Below are 26,422 nucleotides of genomic sequence, written 5' to 3'. Positions count from 1 at the left end.
TCCATTCATCATTTTTCCTTTTCCCTAACACAGTTGAAACCAGGGACAAAGCTTTCTTCCTTCTCCCACCTCAGGTTGACCTCCCGCCCCCAAGCCCACCGATGGCCCTTCTCCGGCCACGTGACCGTTCTCAGCCCCCGTGACTCGCCCCCGCCGACCCCTCCCCTCGGGCCGCAGCCCGATTTGCCCCGCCCCTCAAGCCCACGTGACCGGCTCTCTCCCACCTGACTGGCTCCTCCCTTTCCCCCGGGCCGGACCGGGCCGCCGTCGCAGCTGCCCGATTCCAAAATGGCAGCCGCGCACAGCGCGCACCCGAGCGGCCGGACCTCCCTGACTCCTGGGCCGCCCCCCTCTCGCTCCCTGCCTCCCTCCTTCGGCCTTCACCTACATGCCTCCGGATTGGCCGCTAGGAATCCCGCCCCTCCAGAGCCCCGCCTGCTATTGGTCACGGTAAGCTGCCCTTCAGAGAGGCGTGCCCCCGCCGCCCCCCGCCCCGGGAGGTATTTTCCATTCCGGTGGGGGTTGGGGGGAGGGGGGAGGGGAAAAGGGTGAAGAGGGGGAGGCGGCCGGGGAAGGGGGTGGGGGCCTGGCGGGGGCATCCGGCGGCGCTGGGGTCCCCGGGCTCCGTCCGGAGGAAGCGAGAGTGCGCTCGCTCGGGCAGTCGGAGGGGACAGGACGGGACCGGCGGACGGGACCGGCGGGCGGGCGGGCGGATTCGCCCTCTCGGTGACTGCGCCGTCCGGGCCGGTCCTGCCTGGCCGCAGGTGCCCCTGGATGAGGCCGCCCCGCGCGCCCCGACCGGTGAGTGTCCCCGCGGCCGGCCTGGCCCGCTCCCCGGCCCCCGCGCTGCCGGTGGCGGCCGCCTCTCCGGCCCTCGGTGCCCTCGCCCAGCGCAGTCCGCCTCCGGCCGGCGCCTCCACACCCCGGGCGGAGGCAGCGCCGGCCCTCTGGCCGGGAAGAGGGCGGCGGGCGGGGGACGGCGAGCCCGGCCGCGAGCCCCGTGCAGACGGCGCCGCGCGTAGTGGGAACTTGCGCTTAGTAGGCTCTCGGTGCATTTCTGTACAGTTGTTTTTCTGGTGGGGGAACGGGGGGCATTTAAAGGAAAGGGGGTCGCCCCGGGCTAGTATGAGTGCGTTCGTGATGGGGGTCGTGGTGGGTCGGGGGGGAGGCTACTGGAGACTGTGGGGTTGTTGCGCGCGCTGCAGGAAAGGAGGCACCGACCGAGTCACTCGGGGCTCTAAGACTCCAATCTGGGGGTCCTCAAGGTCGACGAGAAGAGGTCCACTGGGAGATGAGAGAGGGAACTGGGGAGCTTGGATGGGAGAAGTGATTGGAGCACCTCTGGGGTTTAACCCGAGCTGGAAAGGGATGCGGAGGCGGGCGCTGGAAGACTCCTGTGCAACGGCTTGGGGTCCTAAGATTCTTTGGTGTTGGGCTTTGGGCATTCAAGTAGCTGAAGCGAAGTGACTTTCCGGAGACGGAGTAGCATTTAAAGAAGGATGCTAAGAAACAGTTTAAGTACACATCTTGGCTTGGTTCTGAACTTTGAAAGGCTGGGGGATTGGAGTCACGAGGTAATTTTTGACATTTTCTTTTGGCATTCCAACCAAAAGGTGGCTCGCTGCTGGACCTTGTGAATTCTCCTTTATTTTAAAATGTATATATGTGTTTGGTATTTTACCAGTTATTAGTTTTGCTGGAAATTCTCATAAGTGCACCTTGAAATTCTTGGGGCAGCCTTCCCATCTGCTGAAGAGCCTTTCTTCAGGTCTCTCCAGCTATAGCGGTGGCTTACTTCCCAATTTAACGTTTAGACTGGACTATACCATTATAGTTTGCCACTCACTTTTATCCTACAAGATCAGTAAGTAATTCCCATGCTTGCTTTCCCTAGGTTTTAATTGTTTCTTTACAAGGTCACTGCAAAATTTAACAACAAATTCTGTAGAAGTTTTAAGATAATTTTGAAGTGTTGAACTGGGAAGATGTTGCTAAGCTAGCAGCTGTAGAAAGCAGTACTAAAATCAGGTTGTTTTGGGAACAGTTGGGAATCTTAATGTCAGATGCTTAGTTTAATTTTAAAAATCTTGTATTTGCATAACACTCTTGAGAATGGGTTAGGAACATTGAAAATGCATACCAGGGTTAGGCAGTGGCAGTCCACAGAACCACCTCTTGGTAGCCGGTGGAGGTTCTTCATGTCACTGAGAAGAGGAAGCTAAGAATTGCACAGCTAGATCTTGAATCTTTAATATTTTCTTAATCATATATATATTATCTTACTAATTCCTCACAATTTACAAAATGAAAGCTCTTTTTTTAGGGGGTACTGAAACATATTTAAGAAAATTTTGTACATCATATCCTGCCCTTTAATATAATTCATCAGTCAGAGAAAACATTTCTGCAAAAAGGTGTTAAAATTTTTGGTTGGCGCCTTCTTAGTTCCTGAATAACTAATGAATAATTACATTTTTTTCCTCCCTATTGTCCTTGAATTTTACTATTCGTCCTTAGGGAGAGTATACTTGTCACACAAAACAGTAGCCTAAAATATTGAAACCTAACACCTTTTAACATTATAATAGCTTCTACATTATTCACCTTGAGACTCATCTATGGCAAATCATTGGTGGGGAAGGCTTTCTCCTATTCCTTTTGTTTAGAATGGGCTGTTTTCTCCTTTTGTAGATCCAAACAAAAATAGTACTTAATGTATGCAAAGTGATGGTAATAATTAAACAGAACAAGAATAGGAAGCGTGGAAAAAAGATGTATGCGTATGAGTCACATTTCTTTTAGAATTGGAAGAGTCGACCATGGAGATGATTGTCTTGCAGATCAGGAAATCGAGGCCCAGAGTAGTGGAAGGGATTCAATTGCTAGGATTCGTGGGCAGATCTCTGCACTCTAGTCCAGGATTTTTCTACTTTATCACGTTCACATTGTTTATTTCTAAAGCACTCCAGTGCCAAGTATAAATGGTTTTTGGATTATTTGTGATGCTGTTCCCTTCTAAGGATGGAGAAGTTTGGGTTGACTACTTTTATGTATGAAATGATGTAAAACTGGATGAGCTTTTATCGAAAGTTTAAAACAATATGCTGCATTGTTAGTGGAAGTGCTGCTGTTTGCCTCTCAGTGGAAAGAGGCAAACTCATCTAGATTAAAATATTAGATGAACTTCTTAGAGTGGGCTAGTGTTCTATAATTTTATGCTAAAACTTAGTTGCTTAAAAGATTTTCAGAAATCAAAAGGCTCGTATATTTTCAAAATCGATTATGTGAAAATTATTCTTTTCGTTAAGTGTAGGGTTTTTATGTTAAAATGCATTTTCATATCTTTAAAAAGAGAAGTAGAATTACATGATGATTATGAAAGCTTAACTTCTATGATAGTTGTAATACAGAAAGATTGGATTTGGATCTCAGCCGCATAATAACATAATGATCTTTAGCAGGTGATTTTACCATTGTGTACCGAGGTTTCCTCATCTGTAAAGTGAGGGTAATAAAAGTACCTACCTCCTAGGGTAATCATGAGGGTTAAAAGTGCTTCCCTAGCGCATACTAAGGGTGCAACAGATGTTAGACATTATTCTTTCTGGTTCATTACATATATACAGGCAGTTGTATGCCCATTTGTTTTCTTGCTATTAACAAAGGCACTTTGAGGCTACAAAAAATTCCTGGATAAATACATGATCAAATAATAAGCTGCCTTAAGAGACATTTAGTGCAAATGATGCCCTTTTTTTTCCCCCTCCTTCCTCTGCTCACCTTGGACCTTTGATTAGGTGTCCATATCAAGTTAGAGTGAATGTGTCCATTTTTCTGACTCTCAGAAACAATAAGGGTCATTGAGAGACCCTTGTTGCTGTCTCATTATTTTCGAACCAAAATGTTAGTTATTGATTTGTAGGTGTGCTATTGAAAATACAATGAGTACTGGAGACCTACTGGGTGAGCTTAGATGAGGAAACCAGGAATTTATAAGGTCTGTTATGAATTGCAACCCTTTCCTTCCAGTGGAACCATGGGAAAATTATTGAACCTTGAATATTTTGATGACTTCATTCATTAAACTGTTAGGTTTTAGTGATAAAATTTGTGGAACTCCAATTTTGTAACATTTTGTTCTTTTTAATTTATTGTAACTCGGGTCTAATTAGTGTCATGAACATGTGGTTTAGCAAATGTTTTTTATGGTGACAGTGGTGGATTTCTTCTCCTGGATATTCTTTGGTTCTGCCTTATCAGATTCTTCTATTGCTGTTAGAGCAACTCTTGGTTTATAGTCCTCGTAACTTTCATTCTCATGCATATTTGTGGTCTTTCCTACTATAACATCTTTACCTCCTGTAACAACATGTAATTTCTTACCATCTGTCACACATGAGCTTACTTTTTTAATGCCTCTTTTAAAACTTTAATTTCAATTATTTTTTAAATGTATATCACATATTTTTTAATTGTCCTTATTTTATAGTTCCATTGAATTGAGTCCATTTTACAGATTAGAGATTAAAATCAGAAACAAGTTATAGCTCAAAGAAATCTTTATTATGCCAGTAATAGATTCTTGCTATTTTGTTTTAGATCTCAGGCAGGCATCCTGTTGGTGCTTCAGCTGTTAGATGCAAGGGTCATTCATTTAGTCTGAAGCAATGCTACCAGGGCTAAGAGAGTTACATGGAGCCATCAAGTTTCCAGGGTCATATTTTTCTTTCAGTGATAAAGAATTTTAATGTTTGAGAATGACCAACTCCTGAGCTTCTTTTCATTAACTACTATAATAAAGATTATGAAATTATTACAGTTTATTAGACATTTTTGCACTCATGACATGCTTTTAGGAATTTTGTAGAACTTAGACATGTAGATCTTTTCTTTAGATCTATTACATAATCTAATTATGTGAATAAAATATTTAGTTAAGTATGATTTCAAGAGACATTAGAAATACCATGTTATAATGAAACATAACCAACCATTGCTCAATTTTTCATTAAGTTGGAATTTTCTTTATCTATTTAAAAATAATTATGGCATTATCAGTTGCCTCTTATTCATATTTAAAACTCATGGATACATGGACTGAGTAGATATAGACCGTGCAAACTACTGTAGATGTTAGAGAATGACAGAGGGAAAATATGAATCATTTGCTTTGTCCAACTTAATATTGGGTTAGCCCACTACCCTACTTTTAAGGAGGGAAAAGGTCTTTTTGAATCTGGTTAGAACAGAAATCTTGAAGGGTAATTGGCTAGACTGTTGATTCATGTTAATGTTGAATAAATTTACATCTGAGTAGTTTGAGAATTGGTTGCCTGCCTCTATTCTCCATGTGGGCGAAAAATTCTAAGGAACGACTTGAGAGAGACCATAATGATGCTATTGCCAAATACAGTATAGTGAGAATATATTTCCACAGGTTCTCTAATAGTCTGTAAGCATTTTAGTTATATGCTATTTAACGCCAAAATTAAATTTACATTTATTTTGATGAGATTTCATACAGTAATCTTTCACTAAAGCAAATAAGAGGAAGCAATGATGAAGATAATCTTGAAAAAATTATTTTTGAAATGGGCTTATCTGCTCTGGGGTTGTCTTCAAATTATGACTTCCTTATTTTATTTAAAGACTACTGTAACAGGAATAATATCCAGTCTTTCTATTCTGAGGAAAATTCTTCAGTTAGAGGTGGTAATCAGGTATTGATATGCTGTATTTCAAGCAGTTGGAAAGGATAGAAGCTTATTTAAATAATATATACACTTAAAATGGATCATGAAAGATAGAATCTTGTAATGGAAATGATTTGAGAGCTGAACTTCAAGCCTGCATATATGATGGGTAGTCGGAGGAAGGAGAATTAAGATAATAATTGGAGGTTGGATAGAGAAAAATGTTGAGAAACCAGAATTTTGCAGGAGTTTAGCCCTAGTGTAGATCCTGGGTTCTAAGATTAACACGTCTTTGTATCAGGAATATGCTGAAGTATGTTCTAAAGCTAAAGGATAAGCTTGCTAAACATTAAATATAATGTTTTAGGAGAAGTCCAAGTGCCTTTTTAAGGGTTAAAAGATGCATATAGCCAAAGGGAAGCTGATTTATCTAATTGTTTATTTAGTCTTTGACTTTGGTTATTAACGTGAGACAACAGTCCAACCTCATTACCCTCGGTGATCAGTGCTGGGACCAATTGTATTTAACATTTTTATAAATGATTTAAAAGATAGACCGGCAGTGAAAGTTGCCAGATTTGCAGCTGACTCTGTGTGCTGTTCCAGGTAGTTAAAAGCCAAGCCAACAAGAAGAAGCTACAGGAACATCCTTTGATGAGTTTTCGTGTGGCAGAGAACAAGATAATGCATTTAGGAGGAGATATTCCAAATTATATTTATAGGACCTGAGTTGTGACCCAGGAAGGGGATCCAGAAGTCATGGAGATAACTTCCTTGAAGGCATTTACTGTAGTTGCTGCTGGGCCACAAGTCCAAGAACATGTTGAGTGTTGTCGGGCATGGTTCTGAAAGCAAAAATGATGTTGTAGATAAAAATAATTATAAAAGGGGTTACCATTTTTTGACTGTTATGTTCCAGGCTAGGTGACTGTCAGTCACTCTTTCATTTAATTCTCTTAAGAATTCTGAAAGGTAGGTGACATTATCCAATTTTATCAGAGGAAATTTGACTCAGGGAGGTTGTGACTTTCCCAAGTCAGCCAGTATGTGGGGGAGATGGGACTAAGGCCCTGGTCTTTTGATTGTTAATCCTAAATGTTTCGCAGGATATGAGGAGGCATCTTTTAAAACTTGTAATAGGTTAATTTAGGGTTTACAAAATGCTGTTCTACGCCTTTGCTGTGGCAGCTTTGGATGTCATTACCGCAGAGATAGTATCTAGATATTTTGAGAGGATTTAGAGACATTCCTTAAATTCCTGATTTTTAAGGAAAGCTAGGGATGTTTTGGTGTACACTTTTACCTCAAGATGGATAAATCAGTGCTGGCTGCCCATAAAATGTTTTTCCTGTTGACTTTGTAAAATGCTGGATCATTAATGGGCATTAATAAAGATAACATGAGTTAATAAGGAAAATATTGTTTGGTAGAAAAGACACCAGAATAGGAGGCCAGAGACCTGGATTCTTCTAGTGGTATAAAATAGTGGTGTGGAAACACTAGGATAGCATTGAAACAGGCATGACATCCTTGCTCTGGGAGGAGGGGAAGGCTTGAGCTGTGTCTTAAGAGATGGCAGGTGAATAGGGGTCGTGGAGTTCTAGGCAGAAGGAACAAGCAGTATGTTAGATGAATCTTTGGACTTTTTTGAACTGCAGATTTCCTCAAATTTGAGTAAGTATATGTGAAAGTGTTTTGTAAACTTTTAAGTTCTCTATCAATAAGAGTGATGGAGGAATACCAATGTTCTTGTGAAGGGTGAACGAAGAGGATGCTGTCAAGACTTAGGTAGCAGGAGGGGAAAAGTACAGGAGAAGAAACAGCAGAAGTCAGGAAGGAAGTGTTAAAGATGAAAGAAAGGAAAGGATACATGAGAAAAAGATTGAATTATAGTTCTCTTTGTGCCTGTCAATGAAAAGGAGGTTAATAGGTGTATAACTGAAAACTTTTAACATTATTTTACTGTAAGGAAGAAGCTTAGCAGGTAGATGAAACATTTTATTCACTTTTCCATTTGGTCTACACTGACCATGTTAATAAGGCTATGAAAATAAGCTAATTGAGAGTTGGCTGTATTGTCTGATTGTTTCTTCACTCATTACTTCTGTACAGGTTTAGCTAATGGCTTTAAATAGTATAAGGGTACTCATAAAAATAAAATAAGCTTGACTGAGTTACTGTTTATTCTAGATTATTAAAAATGAAAGGACGTGGTGTGTTTAAGGAGAAGGGTGAAGTTTGGTCTGTCAAAATGAGTGCAAAAGAAAATTAGGAAATCAGACTAGAACAAAGGTAGAATGGGAACAAATTGTGAATAGTCTCGTATGCCAGCCTAGAAGCTTGGGTTTTTATTTTGTTTTCCAGGTGGGGAAGTGACACAGGTAGTTTGGTGTTTTAGAAAACTGATTATAGCAGTAAGAGAATCGTCTGGAGGAGTAGAGGCTGGAGACATTTATTCACCAAGTACTACGTCTGGCAGGGTGAGTGAGGCATTGTCTCTGGCTTCTGGATGTCAAGGATACCATTTAAGGCTCTGCCCTAGTTCAGAAAAGAGATTATGATGATCTGAATTAAGGAATTTGTAGTGGGGATAGAAACAAGAGCACTGATTTCAGAGATGTTTAGGAGTTTAACTCCTCCAGACTTGGTTAGTGTTTAGAGGTGATAAAAGTTGAGGATGAGTCTAAGGTTCCTGACTTGGCAGTAGAATGGTACGCGCAGGTTTGAGAGAGGGGAAATCCTGAGTTTGCTTTCAGATAAGTAGTTAATTTTTAGATAAGTAATAGCATGTTCAAGATATCAGTTGGAAATAATGGGTCTAGCTCAGGAGCATGGTCAGATTTATAGAAATTATTTGGAAGGCAAAAAGTTTATAATTGAAAGTTGTGAAATTAGATGAATAATGCCTGTAATTCCTAAACGATAATGCATGCAGAACAAAGAGTAACTGCTAATACTTGCACTTAGTTCAAGAATGCAGACATTTTTAAATATTTACCTTTGCCTGCCTCCAGTCAAACCCCTACCACCTAGCCTTACAAATACATAGAGATGTTTTCTGCCAGAAAGCCCGAAATATTTTAGTGTCCTTGAAACTGTACTGCATCCTGTCTGGACATCCTACTGGACACGGAATTCATAGACAAATGCACTTCCCTGTTCCTCACCTAAACTCTCTTTTTGGAATCCTATTTGCTTCCTTGGGCTGGTGAGGTAGTCTGAACAGATATTGAAGCCTAAAGGCTTTTTTCACCTTCTTTAAAACCTAGTCCGGAGCAGCTGTAATTAACCATTTCTTTGCTGCTCTTTCTCTCCTATCCCTCCAGCCCTGTAGAGCTTAAGGCTCTGGCAAATAGAATGCACTCCAAGATGGAAAAGTAAAAACAGCAGGAGAAAGAACCTTGAAGAGGACTGTAATCTTTTCAGTTCTCTCCCAAAGGTTCTACTCTCTAAGCCAGAGGATGGAGTTGGTGAGTCATTAAGAAGAGATGTCCAAATTCCATAAAATAAATACATCTATTAGGAGCAAGATCTTCAAGTGCTGAGGGAATTTGGAAGGAATCTGAGGTGGTTTAGCACTTAGTGGAAAAGATGAGTTTTTGGTTCAGTTTTAAAGGAGGTAGAAAGACAAGGCTGTGCAGTGAAAAGTAAGAAGAACATTGTTAAGAGGTGGGGAAAACGGTACCAAGGATGCAGAACATTAAGGAAGAAAAAGCAAAGGGACTGGTGAACAGGATTGCGTATCTAAAATGCACAGTTTGAGTTGGGATTAATGAGAAACTAGGGTAGTTAGGTGACTGAAGACTAAAATTTGGAATTGGAACTCCTTGAAGCACATAAGTAGAAAATTGAACATGAAGAGAGGAGTATTGTAACCTGATTTAAATAGCAAGTAAGCACTTAGGGAAGATGACAACTATTATATATAGTTTACGATGTATATAGCACTGATTTATTTATATACTACCTAAATCCCTTATATTTTCCCTTTTTGTTTTCTTATTATGTATGTATTTCTGTAACTGTGGTTCCCAAACTTTCCTAGGCATAAAACTTATACAAAGCTCTTGTTTAAAATTAGGTTCATCCATGTTACATGTAACAATAGTTAGTTCCTTTTGGTTGCTGACTAGTATTCCATTGTGTGGATATACTGTAGTTTGTTTATTATCATTGTAGAAAGGATTGTTTCTAGTTTTCAACTATTGTAACTAAAGCTGCATGAACATTCTTGTACAAAACTTTTTGTGATGCATGTACTCTTTCCTGGTGGTTGAATGCCTAGAAGTGGAATTGCTGGGTTATAAGATAGGTGTGTATTTAACGTTATGAGAAACTGACAGAACAATTTCCAAGGTGGATTTACCATTTTACATGCCTAGCAGCAGTGTTCCCTCTTTAATGGAAGAGTTTGAGTGCAATTGATATTCTTCCTTAAATGTTTGATAAAATTCACCAGTGAAGCCATCTGGAGTTTTTTTTGTGGAAAGGTTCTTAATTAAGGATTCACTTTTTAAAAGGATATGACTATTCCGACTTCCATTTGTTTTTATGCCTGTTTTAGTAATTTGTGTCTTTCAAGGAATGTGTCCATTTCATCTAACTTGTCAAATTTGTTAGCTTGAAAATTAATTACACATTTTATGAAACAGTATTTCCTTTTAGTGTTGGTAGGATCTGTACTTATGTTCCCTCTCATTCCTGATATCGGATGCATTTTCTCCTTTTCTCCCCTTGATTAGTCTAGCTAGGGGTTATCACTTGTATCAATCCTTTCGAATAATTGACTTTGGTTTTGTTGATTTTCTCTGTGGTTTATCTATTTTCTATTTCATGATTTGAGCTTTTATCTTTCTTTAATTCCTTCCTCCTTACTTCAGGTTTAATTTCCGCTACTTTTTCTAGCTTTTAAGGTGAAAATTCAGGTCATTGATTTTAAAGTTTATTTTTTTAAAAAACTGATCATTTAAAGCTATGAATGTTCATTATCATTCCATTCAAAATATTTTCTAATTTCTTTTGTAACTTTTATTTTACCTGTGGATTGTTTTGAATAGTGTTGCCAAATAGTTTCCAAATATTTGGGATTTTCCAAGTATTTTGTTACTGTGTTTTCATTTAATGCCACTGTGGTCAGAGAACATACTCTTAAATTTAAAGCCATTTAAGCTTTTTGGTTGTTTTATGGCCCAGCATTTGATTTGATACACCAAATGCTGGGCCATAAAACAACCAATGTGTACTTGAGAAAAACGTATATTCTCCTGTTGCTGAGTGTCCTGTAAATATCTTTTAGGTGAGGTTGGTCTTGTATATCTTTGTGTATTTTTACTAATTTTCTGTCTATTTCTTTTATCAGTTACTGAGAGAGGAGAGTTGAAGTTTTTGCCCACAATTTTGGATTTGTCTATCTCTCCTTTCATTTCTGTCAGATTTTGTTTCATGTACAGCACTGTTGGGTGCATGCACATTTAAGATTGTTAAGTCTTGTTGATGAATTGACCCCTCTGTCATCATGATATGTCTCTTTTTATCCCTAGTAATTTTCCTTGTTCTGAAGTCTCTGTCTGATATTAAAATTTCTTTTGATTAATATTTGCATGATGTATCTTTTTCCATTCTTTTCCTTTTAACCTATTTATAGCATTATATTTTAAGTGGGTTTCCTGTAGACAGCATGTAATTGAGTCTTGCTTTTTTTATCCATTATGACAGTATCTCTTTTATTTTGGTATGTTTAAACCATGGATTGGCAAGTTGGCTGGCTGGCCAGACTCGACCTGCCGCCTGTTTATGTAAATAAAGTTTTATTGGGACACAGCCATGCCCATTCATTTACATATTGTCTATGGCTGCTTTTGTGCTATAGTGGCAAGGTTAAGTAGTTGGGACAGAGACCATCTGGTCCTCAAAGCCTACAATATTTTCTGACTCTTTATAGAAAAAGTTTGCCAACCACTAGTTTACACCATTTACACTTAATGTAATTATTGATATGGTTGGATTAAAATGTACTGTTGTACTATTTGTTTACTATTCTTTTTTCCTTGTTTTCTGTCTGCTTTTGGATGGGTCATTTTTTATGATTCCATTTTATTTATTCTATTGGTTTATAATTTATATTTCTCTTAAGATTTTTTTAGTGGCAGTCCTTATAATTTATTAGTCAGTTAATAACTTTCTGTCCTCAAGTAATATTATACTAGTTCATATGTAATGTAAGAATCTTACATAATGGTACACTCCCAATTTCTCTTATCTTTTGTGCTTTTTTGTCATACATTTTGATCTTATGTGTGCTTTAACCCCATTGCTGTCCTTTTTGCTTTTGTCAGACAGTTACCTTTTAGAGCAATTAAAAATGAGAAAAATGTCTTGAATATTTACCTTCATTTAACCATTTTTTTAGATCTTCATTTGTGTAGAACCAAGTTTGTATCTCGTATCATATTCCTTTTGCTTGAAAAACTTCCTTTTACAATTCCTATAGTTCAGCATTGTCTCTCTCTCTCTTATTTTGCCTTCAGTTTTAAAAGTTGTTTTGGTGGATATAGAATTCTGGGTTTTCAGGGGATTTTCCCCCTTTCAGCATTCTTAAAGATGTTACTCCACTGTTGTCTTATTTGCATAGTTTCATAGGACAAGAACTCTTTAGTGATTCTTACATTTGTTTCCCTATATGTAATATGCTTTTTCTCTTTGTCTGCTTTTAAGATTTGCTATCACTGGTTTTCAGGAACTCTTTTATGATGCCCCTTGGTGTGATTTTGTTTGTGTTTATCCTGGGGTTTATTGAGCTTCTTGGATCTGTGGGTGTATTGTTTTCATCATATTTGTAAAGTTTTCAGCTATCTTCAAATTTTTAAATTCCCAAGTGTTTCTTTTCTCCTCAGACTCCAGTCCTACACGTTTGTTTGACCACTTACTGTTGACTCACCAGTCACTGAAGCTCTTTGCATTTTTCTTCCAGTCTCTTTTTGTTTTCCTTTAGTTTGAAAAGTTTCTGTTGCCCTGTCTTCAACTACACTTATTTTTTTTGTCTCCTTTGTCTAATATGCTGTTATGCCCATCCAGTTAATTTTTGTATCAGATATTCTTTTTTTCAGTTCTAGTATTACCATTGGTGTTTTTTTAAAAAAAATAATTTCCACTTCTCTGTTGAGATTTTTCTCTTTTTATCTTTGAGATATTCATGTTTTCCTTTAAGCCTTTGAACTCTTTTCTAATAGCTGTTTTAGTAGCTAAAGTCCTTGTATTAAAATTCTCTTTCTCCCTGCCATTTCTGGAGCCTGATTATAGGTTACCATTTCTTATTTTTTCTTATGTCTGGTAATTTTTTATGGAGTTAGGATGTTGAGTGTCTTGATGTTTTTTTTTCCTTTCTTGAGTATTGTTTTGTTCAGCAAGCAGTTAATTTATTTGTAGATCAGCTTGATCTTTTGAGTTTTGTTTTCAGGGTTTTTTCGGTTTTAGTTTTGGGTGGTTCTAGAATAGCTTTCATCTAAGGGCTAGTTTGGGCCCGTTACTGAGGCATGCCCCTTCTTGTGTCTCCCTTAATTGCCGCATATTTATCAAGGTTATTCTTCCTTACTGGTGGAGACTGAATGATCCTGGCCCTGTGTGAACTCTGGAAGCTGTTTGGTTGAGAGCTTCCCAGGATTTGTTATTTTCTTGGAGATTTTTCTCTGTCTAGCCTCATAGATTTACACACCACACATATGCAGAGAGTGTTTAGCCAGAAACTCAAGGAGACCTCTTTTGCAGATTTTTGGAGCATTTCTGTTTAGTTTCTTCCTTTGTGGTAATATGCCCTGCAAACTCTCGCTGTCTCAGACTCCACCAATTCTCATCTCTGTCACCTCAACTCAGTGAGATTATTTTCACTATTTGGGTTCCCTCTCCCTGTGTTATAGTTCCAGACAGAAGGATGGAGCAATCTTTGGGTCCACCTCACGTGTTTCCCTTCTTTTAGGGATCAGGTTTCTACACTGCCTGTTATCCAATGTCTGGAAAACAATTGTCTCTCATTTTGTCTAGTTTTCTACTTGTTTATGGCAGGAGGACAATTCTGGACCTTGTTATTTCCTTTGCCTTCATTTTTGAAGGATATTTATGCTGGATATAGAATTTTAAGTTGTCAGCGGTTTTTTCTTGTAGCACTTTAAAGTCATTATTTCAGTATCTTCTAGCTTAAGTTGTTTCTGAGGAGAAGTTTTTCCCCTCTGGCTGCTTAAAGATTTTCTGTTTATCTTTGGTTTTCAGCAAGTTTATTTATTCTAGGCTAGCTGAGCCCTAATACAGAGGCATGGCCTTTCTGGAGTCTCTGTCAAGTGCATGTCATGTTCAGTGAGGTCTCTCCACTCTTGCTCCCAGGATGTGAACATTTTCCAGACCTTTGCAAGCCCAGGTAGCTGTTCCCCTCACTCTCCGTGGTGGTTCTCTCCTCAGATTTTATTCTTTGTCTGGCCTCGTGAAGTCTTGCCATGTGCATATGCAGCTTAGTCTCCAGGCAAAGAATTAAGAGATCTCTCTACAGATTTCCAAAACTTTGTCTCTCCACAGCTCCCTTCTTTCTTGTATTCTGCCCCTTAAATTACAGTGACTTCAGTAGCCTCAAACTTCCAGTTCTGTTTCCTCAGCTTGGTGAGATCTCTGTGTTCTTTTTGGGTTTCCCCTCCCTGCGCTGCAAGCAGAAAGCCAGGGCATTCATGAGTCTTTGTTTCCTTTCTTTCAGGAATCATAGTCCTGTGCTGCCTGTTATGCAACATCTGAAAATAATATTTCATATATTTTGCTGAGTTTTATGGTCAATTTACAGCAGGAGGTCTAGCCCCGTACCAGTTACTCCATCATAACTGGAAATGAAAGTGTAGAATTTAATTTTAATTTTTCTTATTTTTAGAAACTCTTTATAATTTTTGGTATATCATACATTTTAGAGTATGGCTTCATTTAAAAAATTGCCAGCTCATACTTTAATTTTTAAGCCATGTAGAGAGATACAAAGAAGGTGGTTTTGAAAAAAAGAAAGAAAAATAACTCAGTATCCCAAAGCCTAGAGTGTATTGTGGTTATCTTCATCATTTCAGACCTCTCTTATTGCGGATATACACGTAGAAGAATAATTTTATCTTTAAAATGGATTTATGCAATTCATACTATTTTTAATTAAAAGCATTTAAATTTAACAGAGGTGAATTTGTCAAACAAAAGCAACACTGGAAAAATTGCTCAACCACAGATAAATGTTTATTTACTATAAGAGATATTATTTCATAAAAGATTTTTCTCTAAGCTTATGAAATAGGATTATGGAAAAAGCCTAAGAGGTTAGAATCATTAAGTCATAGACTGCGTGCTTTAATAGGTCTCTCACATAAAAAAGAATCAAGTGTTGGCAAATACCTGCTGTTGGTAGGAGCATAAATTGGTACAACTTTCTAAATGGCTACCTTAGCTCAGGCTGCTATAATAAAATACTATAAACTTATGGTGTTATAAACAACAAGTAGCTTATAGACAATGCCATTTATTTCTCACAGTTCTGGAGGCTGGAAGTCTGAGGTCAGGGTACCAGCACAGCTGAGTTCTGGTGAGTCACTGACTGCAGAGTTCTTGTGTCCTCACATGATGGAGAGAGAGCTAGCTAGCTCTCTGGCCTCTTCTTAGAAGGGCACTAATCCCATTCATGAGGGCTCCACCCTCATGATCTAATTATCTCCCAAAGGCCCCACTTCGATATACCATCACATTGGGGATTAGATTTCAACATATGAATTTTGGGGGACACAAACATTCAATCTGTTACAATGATAATTTGGCAGTATTCTTAAAAATGTTCATACCCCTTACCCAAAATTCCTTTTTAAGGGATTTATTATAAGGAAATAAGAGATGTGCACATTGTATGTGGGCGTGTGTATTACTTATTCATTACAGTGCTATTTATAATGTTAAAAATTTGGAAGCCTCATAAATGATTAAATTATACTACAGCCATATAAACAAATAGTATAAAACCATTATAAATCATGTTCTTTAAAATTTTTGTTTAATATACTGATTATAATAAAAATAATTGGCAAGTGATAAAAATCATGAGGATGTTTAAGGGTATGAGGTATAAGAAAATGTTCACAATATAGTAAATGAAAAAAGTAGGATGAGACGAGTTTCTTAAAAAGGAAACATTTATTAAAAAGATAGGATATAAAATAAAATATGCTAACTTTGACTAGTTAGATTATGAGTTATTTTTTGATCATCTCATATACTGTTTTTCACACTTTCTACAATAAGCATGTTCTAGGTTCATAATCATCCAAAAAACAACTTACTTTAATTTTTAAGATTCTGATAAAATTAATGATTGAGAGGATGAGGGAAGAGGATTTAAGTGATTTTAGTTTTTCTCATGTCGATTATGCCCTTTTCTATTTTTGCAGATACTTTAGCTTGAGCTTCATTGGTTTACATTTAGTGAAAGAGACATTTATTCTTACACTATATGTATAGTATATATCCTAAGCTTTTTCCAAACTAAGGCAGTCTCCCATGTTTCATAGTTTAAAATAGTGCGTTTCTATCAAGCACTTCTTTGTGCACTTGAAAAGAATTAATATTTCTTTCTTTCCTTTTTTCTTTTTTCTAAAGCTGTTTTTTTAAAGAAGTTTTGTCTTGCTTTCTCAAGCACTGTTATTGCCCACCTTCTTGCAGACATGGTTGTTAAGAAAAGAATGAAAGTCATTATCTTTAGTTTTCTCAATAAAATATTATATTTGCTGTTTCTGTCTTTGGCATCTTAAGTATATGGACCTGGTGTTCTTTAGGAACTCACTCTAGTGACTCAGCTTCACATTTTTTGCTATATATAGAACATGTTAGAAATCCAGTGGAGAAAGTTAATATTCAAAAGAAGAGACAAAGGAATGTTGTGGTTAATGAACAAAGACAGACACATCCTCCTGGGAGGTGCCATTCATACCAGACCTCAGAGAATGACCTTAACTTGAATAGTCTTGTGTCTGTTCCTCAGCAATTGCAGATCCAAAAGCTCAGTTGGGTCATGGGAACTGATTTCACGCTAAGCAAATTTACTGAAGGCTGAGATGGAAACAAAATTAATTTCTTAACTTACCCACAGTTTCATTGTAGGGCTGCATCTACCAAAGGGATGTGAATGATTGCATCTGATCAGTGTGTGTTGGTCTTGAAGGCTCAAGACAGTGGTACATTCTTCTTTGGAAACCTTATTTTTAGGCTTTGCAAAGGGCTCTGTAGCTGTGGGCAAATTCCTTAACCTCCTGAGCCTCAATTTCCTCATCATGAAAACCATGATAATAACTAGCTACCTCAGAGAACTAAGTTAGGTAATGCATGTGAAGTGACTAGCACAGGGCCTAGCCCATGTTGCTGTTCAGTAATTGTTAAGATGATCTGTTTTATTTTACTTCAGGATTTGAGGTCTGGAAGTTAAGAAAGGTACTCTTGGGCCCGGCCCAGGGGCGCAGCGGTTAAGTTCACACGTTCCATTTCGACATCCTGGGGTTCGCCGGTTCAGATCCCCGGTGCGAACATGGCACCGCTTGGCAAGCCATGCTGTGGTAGGTGTCCTGCATATAAAGTAGAGGAAGATGGGCACAGATGTTAGCTCAGGGCCAGTCTTCCTCAGCAAAAAGAGGAGGATTGGCAGCAGATGTTAGCTCAGGGCTAATCTTCCTCAAAAAAAAGAAAAAGAAAGAAAGGCACTCTTGGTCTTTTGTTGTTCCCTGCAGACATTGGTGGGAGCTTTGCTGCACATGGTGTTGTAGAGGTACTAATACTACTTGAGTTACAAGAATATTGTTGTTCTGAGTTGTAAAATTTAACTCAATCTCATGAAGAACTGTAATGAGTCTTTGCGTAGGTTATGTTCTACATGAGATCTAGCCATTTTGATATTTTGAGACTACGGTAAGAATCATTCTTTTAAGGAATTTAGTAGTGTTTGCTTTTCCAATTTGGCGTTTCTAAAATAGCTTGATATTTCTTGTAAAAGAAGCAAGTAAAGTCCAGATAACAGATGTAATAAACTGATTTTACTCAGCTGACATACAGTCTGTGTTCTATGGTTAATATCTGTAATTTATTATTTTTGTAGATTACGATGTTGTAAAGGACCTCATCCAATTCCCTTTCTTTTGGATGAGCTTACTGAGATCCAGAGAACCAGCCTGAAACTAAGCCAAACAGCTGCTGCATCATGGGGGTCCCTGGGACTGTGAGGTGCCAGTACAGCTGGGCCCAGGACAGTGAGGCCCTTGGTATGAGTCTGTGCTCTGGAGGAGGCAAGAAGAGCAGCCAGCTCCTTCTTCTGGGTGTCATCATCCTTTCTTTCACATGATTTTGGGAAGGCGGTATTAAATTTAAGTGAGCTTGCCATCATCTTGAGTTACAGACATCCTGAGTGAGCCCCTTCTAGAAGGAACCCCATCCTGCCCCTCCTTCCTTGCATAGCCAAATCCAAATCAGAGGCAAATGAACAAATTTCCTTTTTGTGTCAGGTACCATGTCTACTAACTAGGCACTATGGAGCAGTTGGGACTTCCTCAAGAGTTTTTAATGGCAGAGCTGAGACAGGTCTCTAGACTCTAGCACACTCTTCTTTTCATTGTATCCCAGTGCCTCACTCCATCAGATGAATTTATTTTCTCTTCTGAGTTGCCATTTGACTTATATGGGAGACTAGTTAAAGAATGTTTTGACATCTATTTAGATATTATTCTCTAATTGTTCCACATACTACTTGCTTATTTACAATTCTGGTGTCTATCTCATGGGTCTGTATTGTCTCCTCAGCTAAGTTCTTGAGGACCTCTACCATTTTGATCACTTTTGTGTGACCCTTAGGGCTTGGAATATTTTAAGCTTTCAGTAATTAACTTGTTGATCAATAGGTGCATATTTGTTATCAGTTTTTTAATTACACCAGACTTTACATTTTAATGTACTTTCAGCTCTAGAAATAGCCAGATTTGCCACTTAAAGCTTATATCCCCAGAAGATTTAAAAGAGTTTAAAAGTGCTGTTGTCAGAGTAACGTCAGCCTCATGGCGGGGTGAGTTCTTCCCTTAGACTCTCCCCACTAAGATACAATGAAAAGGACATTCATAAACCAACAGAGGACATTCACACAACACAAAAGACATCCAAGAAACCCATGTAGCCATGTGTCTGAAGGTTGAGGTGCTGGACCCAGGAGGAAATGGAAGGAGGTAAGGAGATCTCCTCTCCCTCCCCCAGTGGCAACTACCCAGGGTGTGGGACTGCACATGGCTCTGAGAAAAGAGGGGAGAAGGGCAGCTCTCCTCTGGAACACTTTTGCCCTCCAAAATCCCTCACAGCCTATGGGAGAGCCCCACACAGCAGTGGCTAAGCTGTTGCAGGGGTGTCTTCGACCAGCAAGCACCTCAGGAGAGCAGGTAGGAAGGGCAGAGCGAGAACACCCCTGGGATTGTGCACATGAAAGAAAGCGTCCCTCCCCCCACCTGGCACTCCAGTTCTGCTGGACAGCCAGAGTCCGCACATATGTTAGAAAAGCAGCAGCTGTGAGTGAGCTGGCCAGCATTTGCAGACAGGCCCTGTCAGCATAGATTCTAAGGACAGGCACAGATGCCAGGGATTGCGGCAGACTCAGCATACACAACTCCTGACCACCTCCTCCAGCGGTGGCAGTTGGAAGCTGCAACCAGATGCTGTCACCATGCAAAGGCACAAACTCATACCATCAAATAGTATGAAGAAATATATTAGTATTCCGGAAGGAATATGACAGGCACCCAGAAATCAACCCTAAAGGCACAGAAATTTGCAATCCAAATGACAGAGAATTTGGAATAGCTATCATAAAAAATTCAACAAGTTACAAGAAAATACAGATAGACAGTTCAATGAAATCAGGAATAAAATTAATGAACAAAGGGAATTCTTCACAGAAGAGATTGAAACTATAAAGAAAAACCAATCAGAAGTGTTGGAGATGAAAAACAAAATGGATGAAATAAACAAAAATCTGGAATCCCTGAATAATAGAGCTGATATTATGGAGGACAGAATTAGCAATCTGGAGGATAGAAATATAGAAATGCTTCAGGTGGAGGAGAGAGAACTAAGACTAAAAAGAAAGAAAGAAATTCTCCAAGAAATATCCGACTCAATTAGGAAATGCAGCATAAGGATTATAGGTATTCCAGAGGGAGAGGAGAGGGAGAATGGGGCAGAAAACTTGTTGAAAGAAATAATAGCTGACAACTTCCCAAACCTTGGGAAGGAGCTCAAAATACAAGTAAAAGAAGCTAATAGAACTCCTAATTATATCAATGTAAAATGACCTTCTCCAAGGCAGATAGTAGTAAAACTGGCAAAAGTCAATGACAAAGAAAACATATTAAGAGCAGCAAGGCAGAAGAAAATAACTTACAAAGGAACCCCTCTCAGGCTTTCAGCAGATCTCGCAGCAGAAACCTTACAGGCTAGGAGAGAGTGGAATGATATATTCAAAATTCTGAAAGACAAAAACTTTCAGCCAAGAATACTCTGTCCAGTTAAAATATGCTTCAGACATGATGGAGATATAAAAACTTTCCCAGATAAACAAAAGCTGAGGGAGTTCATTGCCACAAGACCCTCACCTTATAAGAAATGATCAAGAAGGACCTCATACCTGAAAGAAAAAAAAGGGGTTTACAAAGCCTTGAGCAAGGAGATAAATAGGCACACAAAATCAGGAAATCGCACCTCTCTGTCACCACAGGTTAGCAAGCACTTAATTATAACATTCAAGATAAAGGGAACAAAAACATCAAAAATGAATATAATCTCGTCATTTTAACCACAAACTTACAAAACAAGATGGAATGAGTTGTGACAACACCTTAGAAGGGGAAGAGGTAAGAGATGGAATCAGCTTAGACTAAGGAAATAAGACTATCAGAAAATGGACCATCTCATCTATGAAGATTTTTTTATACAAACTTCATGGTAACCACTAAACAAATAATCAGAACAAAGATACAAATGGTAAATAAAGAGAAAACTGACAAAACCCTTATAAAGAACTGCCAAACTGAGTTGGGAGTCCAAAATACATGGGACAAGAAACAAGGGAAATACAGAACAACCAGAAAACAAGTGGTAAAATGGCAGCATTAAGCCCCCATATATCAATAATCCCTCTAAATGTAAATGGATTGAATTCTCCAATCAAAAGACACAAAGTGGCAGGATGGATTAAAAAACAAAACAAGACCTAACAGTATGCTGCCTCTAGGAAACACATCTCAGCTCTAAAGATAAACACAGGCTCAGAGTGAAGGGAGAGAAGACAACACTCCAAGCTAATAGCAAACCAAAGAAACCAGGTGTTGCCGTACTTATATCAGACAAAGTAGACTTCAAGATAAAAGAGGCAATGAGAGACAAAGAGGGCCGGTATATAGTGATAAAAGGGCCACTCCACCAAGAAGACTTAACACTTATAAATATATGTGCACCCAACAAAGGAGCACCAAGTACATGAAGCAACTGTTAACAAACCTAAAAGATGTTAACAACAACACAATAATAGTAGAGGACCTTAATACCCCTCTTACATCAGTAGATAGATCATCCAGACAGAAAGTTAACAAGTAAATAGTGGATTTAAATGAAAAACTAGACCAGATGGACTTAATAGATGTATATAGAACACTCTATCCAAAACCAGCAGAAAGCACATTCTTCTCAAGTGCACAGGGAACATTCTTAAGGATAGACCATATGTTGGGGAACAAGGCAAGCCTCAATAAGTTTAAGGAGATTGAAATCATATCAAGCATTTTTTCTGAACATAATGCTATGCAAGCAAAAATCAACTACAAGAAGAAAGCTAGGAAAGGGACAAAGATGTGGAGACCAAACAACATGCTACTGAACAACCAATGGATCATTGAAGAAATTAAAGGAGAAATCGACAAATATCTGGAGACAAATGAAAATGAAAATACACTATACCAACTCATGTGGGATGCAACAAAAGCAGTCCTAAGAGGGAAATTCCTAGCAATACAGGCCCATCTCAGCAAACAAGAAAAATCTCAAATAAGCAATCTTAAGCTACACCTAACAGAATTAAATTAGCAAAAAAAGAACAAACAAAGGCCAAAGTCAGCAGGAGGGAAATAATAAAAATTAGAACAGAAATAAATAAAATTGAAACAACAACAACAAAAAAACAGTAGAAAGGATCAATGAAACAAAGAACTGGTTCTTTGAGGAGGCAAACAAAATTGACAAACCCTTAGCAGTCTCACTAAGAAAAAAAGAGAGAAGACTCAAATAAATAAAATTAGAAATGAGAGAGGAGAAATCACAGCAGATACCACAAAAATACAAAGGATTATAAGAGAATACTATGAAAAACTATATGCCAACAAACTGGATAATCCAGAAGAAATGTATAAATTCTTAGACTCATACAACCTCCCAACACTGAATCAAGAAGAAATAGAGAATCTGAATAGACCACAGCTGCAAAAATCCTCAACAAAATATTGGCAAAGCAAATACAGCAATACATTAAAAGGATCATACACCATAATCAAGTTGGATTCATACTAGGGATGCAGGGATGGTTCAGTATCTCCACATCAATCAATGTAATACACCACATTAACAAAATGAGGAAGAAAAACCACACGATCATCTCAGTAGATGCAGAGAAAGCATTTAACAAGATCCAACATCCACTTATGATAAAAATTCTCAATAAAATGGGTATAGAAGGAAAGTACCTTAATGTAATAAAGGCCATATATGAAAAACCCACAGCTAACGTCTTATCAACGGGGAAAAACTGAAAGCCCTTCCTTTGAGTACAGGAACAATACAAGGGTGCCTATTCTTGCCACTCTTATTTAGTGTAGTACTGGAGGTTTTGGCTAGAGAGCGTAGGCAAGAAAAAGAAATAAATGGGATCCAAATAGGCAAGGAAAAAGTGAAACTCTCACTATTTGCAGATGACATGATTTTATATATAGAAAACCCTAAAGAATCCATCAGAAAACTATTAGAAATAATCAACAACTACAGCAAAGTTGCAGGGTACAAAATCAACTTAGAAAAATATGTTATATTCTATACTCTAATAATGAACTAACAGAAAGAGAATAGGAGAATATAATCCCATTTACAGTCACAAGAAGAAGACTAAGACATCTAGGAATAAATTTAACTAGGGAGATGAAAGACCTATACAATGAAAACTATAAGATATTATTGAAAGAAGTTGATGATGACATAAAGAAATGGAGAGAGATTCCATGCACATGGATTGGAAGACTAAATATAGTTTAAATGTCCATACTACCTAAAGCAGTCTACAGATGCAGTGCAATCCCAGTCAGAATCCCAAGCACATTCTTCACAGAAATAGAACAAAGAATCCTAAAATTTGTATGGCACAAGAGAAGACCCCAAATAGCTAAAGCAATCCTCAGAAAAAAGAACAAAGTTGGAGGCATCACAATCCCTGACTTCAAAATGTACTACAAAGCTGTAGTAATCAAAACAGCATGGTACTGTTACAAAAACAGACACACAGATCAATGGAACAGAACTGAAAGTCCAGAAATAAAATCACACATCTACAGACAGCTAATCTTCGACAGAGGAGCTAAGAACATACAATGGAGAAAGGAAAGTCCCTTCAATAAATGACGTTGGGAAAACTGGACAGCCATATGCAAAAGAATGAAAGTAGACCATACACAAAAATTAACTCACAATGGATCAAAGACTTGAAGATAAGACCTGAAACCATAAAATTCCTGAAAGAAAATATAGGCAGTACATTCTCTGACATCCATCTTAGAAGGATCTTTTTGAATACCATGTCCCCTCGGACAAGGGAAACAAAAGAGGAAATAAACAAATGAGACTTCATCAGACTAAAGGGCTTCTGCACTGCAAAGGAAACAAGGAAGAAAATGAAAAGACAACCCACCAAGTGGGAGAATATATTTTCAAAACATACATCCTATCCCACAAGGGGTTAATCTCCAAAATATGTAAAGAACTCATACAACCCAACAACAAATAAACAAACAACAAACCTAGGGCTGGCCTGGTGGCATAGTGGTTAAGTTCATGCGCTGTGCTTTGGCAGCCGAGGGTTTGCAGGTTCCGATCCTGGGCGCAGACCTAGCACCACTTGTCAAGCCACTCTGTGGCAACATCCCACATAAAGTAGAGGAAGACTGGCATAGACATTAGCTCAGTGACAATCTTCCTCAAGCAAAAAGAGGAAGATTGGCAACAGATGTTAGCTCAAGGCCAATCTTCCTCACACAAAAAAACAAAAAACAACTTGATCAAAAAATGGGCAGAGGATATGAACAGACGTTTTCCCAAAGAAGATATATAGATGGCCAATGGACACATGAAAAAATGTTCAGCATCACTAATCATCAGGGAAATACAAATCAAAACTACACTAGGATATCAGCTTACACGTGTTAGAATGGCTATAATCACCAAGTCAAAAAATAACAAATGTTGGAGAGGATGTGGAGAAAAGGGAACCCTCATACACTGCTGGTGGGAATGCAAACTGGTGTAGCCACTATGGAAAACACTATGGAGATTTCCCAAAAAATTAAAAATAGAAATACCATATGACCAAGCTATCCTACTACTGGGTATTTATTCAAAGAACTTGAAATCACCAATTCAAAGAGACTTAAGTACCCCTGTGTTCATTCCAGAATTATTCACAATAGCCAAGAAGTGGAAGCAACCCAAGTTCCTATGATTGCATAAAGATGTGGTATATATACAATGGAATACTACTCAGCCACAAAAAAGATGAAATCATCCCATTTGCAACCACATGGATGGACCTTGAAGGTCTTATGTTAAGTGAAATAGGCCAGACAGAGAAAGACAAACACCATATGATTTCACTCATGTGGAAGATAAACTAACACACGGACAAAGAGAACAGTTTACTCGTTACCAGAGGGGAAGGGGGTTGGGTGGTGAGCATAAGGGTTAAAGGAGCACATTTATATGGTCACTGACAAATAATACTGTACACCTGAAATTTCACAATATTATAAACTATTATGACCTCAATAATTTTTTTTTTTAAAGTGCTGTTGTGACTTGAAATTAAAGGAAAAGTTAAAGATAGGTTGGTCACTTATTTAAATAAATGACTTTTGGTTATCTGGTTGTGTTTTTGTTTTTTAAAATCACATTCTAAAAAGATCTACAAACTTTTATGGCAACTATCAAAAATATATATATAGTGGGGCTGGCCCCGTGGTCGAGTGGTTAAGTTCGCGCGCTCCGCTGCAGGCGACCCAGTGTTTCGTTGGTTCGAATCCTGGGCGCGGACATGGCACCGCTCATCAAACCACGCTGAGGCAGCGTCCCACATACCACAACTAGAAGGACCCACAACGAAGAATATACAACTATGTACCGGAGGGGCTTTGGGGAGAAAAAGGAAAAAATAAAATCTTTAAAAAAAAAAAAAAATATATATATATATATATATATATAGTTATAGAGAATAGCTGTCTTGAATTATAATTCTCTGTATGTTTTGGTGGACTGATTTGCTATGGGTTTATTTCTTGGGAGAAAAGGAAGAAATATTTCATGCCTTCTTAGGATGGGTTATGACAAGTCTTAGTACTTAATCCCAGTCAGCATTCTTTTTACTCCCCTAGATTTAATGAGGTATAATTAGCAAATAAAAAGTGTATATATTTAAGGTGTATAGCATGATGATTTGATATGTGTATGCATTGTGAAATGATTACCACAATCAAATCAATTCACACATCCATCACCTCACATAGTTACTTTTTTTTGGTGAAGACATTCAAGATCTACTCTCTTGGCAAATTTCAAGTATACAGTCCAGTAATATTAACTGTAGTCACCATGTTGTGTATTAGATCCCCAGAAATTATTCATCTTATAGTTGAAAGTTTGTACCCTTTGACCAACATCTCCCCATTACCCCCAGCCCACCCCCCAGCCCCTCACAACCTCCATTCTACTCTTTGCTTCTGTGAGTTCAACTTTTACAGATTCTGCATATAAGTGAGATCATACAGTACTTGTCTTTCTGTGTCTGGCTTATTTCGCTTAGCTTAATATCCTCCAGGTTCATCCATGTTGTCACAAATGGCTACATTTCCTCCTTTTTGTGGCTGAATAATATCCCATTATATGTATATATCACATTTTCTTTGTCAATCCAGTCAACGTTCTTTAAAGTGGGCTTTTTTGTGTTAAGAGAAATCAAATGAGAAAAATATGGATAAGTGATTGTAAATCTGTAACTGCTGTTAAAAAAAACAAGGCACACACCGTATTGATAATGGACAATAATGTCATTTCTATTCCAAGCACCAAATGAATATCTAGTGTGAATGTGGAATCTTCATTCACACTTCCTTCTGATTTGATATATGTTGTATTTGTTTTGTCTCAAATTATCTTTTTTACATCGTGATATTAAATATTTGTGTTTAGTTGATATTAGCTGTTAAAAGCTTCTGTGGCTGGTTGAGAGGTATATTGTTTCTGACTCTAGAATTTATACCTATGTCGTATCTTTGTAGGTAGTTTTTTAAAATTGAAGTCACCTGCCAGCTGTCTCTGTATGCTCCCATTTCACTGATGTGCACATACTTAAA

The 26,422-nt window shown here is 38.3% G+C and overlaps 1 protein-coding gene across 2 annotated transcripts in view; it reads left to right on the top strand.

Moving 5' to 3' along the window:
* Window positions 1–268: 268 nt before the first annotated feature.
* The window catches only part of SOCS5 (suppressor of cytokine signaling 5), a 67,365-nt gene continuing 41,211 nt past the window's right edge, over window positions 269–26,422 (top strand). Inside the window, exon 1 of one of the 2 annotated variants that reach the window (XM_044772365.2) lies at window positions 269–450. The gene's annotated coding sequence lies outside the window, so the exon portion shown is untranslated. Of the gene's footprint in view, window positions 451–577; window positions 802–26,422 lie in introns of those variants that run through there. The other variant, XM_044772364.2, reaches the window with a different exon arrangement.

The sequence above is a fragment of the Equus asinus genome, chromosome 6, assembly GCF_041296235.1.
Source record: "Equus asinus isolate D_3611 breed Donkey chromosome 6, EquAss-T2T_v2, whole genome shotgun sequence".
NCBI lineage: Eukaryota > Metazoa > Chordata > Mammalia > Perissodactyla > Equidae > Equus > Equus asinus.
The sequence above is the reverse complement of the archived record's forward strand: the minus strand, read 5'-3'. Positions and strand labels throughout refer to the sequence as shown.